Source organism: Ovis canadensis, chromosome 21 (genome assembly GCF_042477335.2).
Source record: "Ovis canadensis isolate MfBH-ARS-UI-01 breed Bighorn chromosome 21, ARS-UI_OviCan_v2, whole genome shotgun sequence".
In the NCBI taxonomy this organism is placed as follows: domain Eukaryota; kingdom Metazoa; phylum Chordata; class Mammalia; order Artiodactyla; family Bovidae; genus Ovis; species Ovis canadensis.
Genome location: NC_091265.1, coordinates 51965845 through 51968108, shown reverse-complemented (window position 1 = coordinate 51968108; position 2264 = coordinate 51965845).

The window sequence follows — 2264 nt, the reverse complement described above, 5'->3', positions numbered from 1 at the left end:
AAACAAGCTATGTACAGCGTTCTTTTCTGCCTCTGGCAGAGGCTCACGGGGTAAGAGGGAGTTTATGCGACCCCACTGTCTATTTCTGGTTTTTTGTTTATTGTTGTTTTGTCCTGTTTTTTATATAAAAACTTTGAGATGTAGTTCACACATCATAGAATTCACCCTTTTAAGGTGCACAATTGAATGGTTCTTAGAATATTCACAGAATTGTGTAACTCTTACCATAACCAATTTTAGAGCATTTTCATTACACCCAAAAGAATCCCTTACTGTACGTATCAGTAGTCATTCCGTGTTTCCTGTCCTCCACCTCCTCCCAGCCTTAGGCAATCATTGCTTCACTTGGTATCTGTAGATTTGTCTTTTCTAGATATTTCCTGTATTATAATAAATGGAATCATAGAATATGTGGTCTTTTACAAATACTATATGATATCACTTACATGTGGAATCTCAAATATGACACAGACGAGCCTGTCTTTGAAACAGAAACAGACTCGCAGACATAGAGAGCAGATATGGGAGAGGGGGAGGAGGGAGAGGGAAGGAGGGGAGGAGGGGAGGAGGGAGAGGGAAGGACCAGGAATTTGGGATTAGCAGATTCAAACTATGATACACAGGATGGATAAATGACAAGGTTCTACTGTAAAGGACAGGGAACTATATTCAAAATAAGCCATAATGAAAAAGAATATGAAAAAGAATATATATATATATATATATATATGTACATTCAGTTCAGTTCAGTCACTCAGTCATGTCTAACTCTTTGTGACCCCATGCACTGCAGCATGCCAGGCTTCCCTGTCTATCCCCAAATCCCGGAGCTTACTCAAACTCATGTCCATCAAGTCGATGATGCCATCTACCCATCTCATCCTCTGGCGTCCCCTTCTCCTCCTGCCTTCAATCTTTCCCAGCACCAGGGTCTTTTCCAATAAGTCAGTTCTTTGCATCAGGTGGCCAAAGTACTGGAGTTTCAGCTTCTGCATCAGTCCTTCCAATGAACACGCAGGACTGATCTCCTTTAGGATTGACTGGTTTGATCTCCTTGCAGTCCAAGGGACTCTCAAGAGTCTTCTCCAGCACCACAGTTCAAAAGCATCAATTCTTCGGCGCTCAGCTTTCTTTATGGTCCAACTCACATCCATACATGACTACTGGAAAAACCATAGCTTTGACTATATGGACCTTTGTCGGCAAAGTAATGTCTCTACTTTTTAATATGCTGTTTAGGTTGGTCATAGCTTGTCTTCCAAGGAGCAAGCGTCTTTTAATTTCATGGCTGTGGTCACCATCTGCAATGATATGGGGGCCCCCACAAAATAAAGTCTGTCACTGTTTTCACTGTTTCCCCATCTATTTGCCATGAAGTGATGGGACCGGATGCCATGATCTTCGTTTTCTGAATGTTGAGTTTTAAGCCAACTTTTTCACTCTCCTCTTTCACTTTGATCAAGATGTTCTTTAGTTCTTTGCTTTCTGCCATAAGGGTGGTGTTATCTCCATATCTGAGGTTATTGATGTTTCTCCCAGCAGTCTTGATTCCAGCTTGTGCTTCATCCAGCCTGGCATTTCACATGATGTACTCTGCATATAAGTTAAAAAAGCAGGATGATGATATACAGCCTTGACATATTCCTTTCCCAATTTGGTACCAGTCTGTCGTTCCATGTCTAGTTCTAGCTGTTGCTTCTTGACCTGCATACAGATTTCTCAGGTAGCATGTACGGTGATATGGTATTCCCATCTCTTTAACAATTTTCCACAGTTTGTTGTGATCCACACACATACCCTGAAATGCCACCAAATATTTCATTTATTGGAAATAAGTTGACGCCAATGTTTTCACCTACATCACTATTCCTTCTGCAAATGGCTACTTGAAATAAGTATGTAACTCTCAGTAATTTTATTCTCAAAAGGGGACCTGATATCTAAATTCCAGAGGTGCCTTTATGTGGCTCTGTCTCTACTGACTTGTTATGAGAAGCGTTACTGATCACATTTTCTGGCACACTTCCTTAAAAGCACAGTCAGCAGCATTCAAAACAGTTTCTGGAGGCCTGCCCTACAGAGACTTTTGATGATGTCTGTACTATTTTGAGATAAAAAGAATTCTGCATACAGCAGTCCAGAAACATAGTTGAAATCAGCTTTTAAATCACTTGTTACATCTTGGATATACATGATGTACATGTACTTGATGGAGGCTACTAAAGACTTGAGTTGTTTCCAGCAGGTCGCTCTAGATCTTGCTG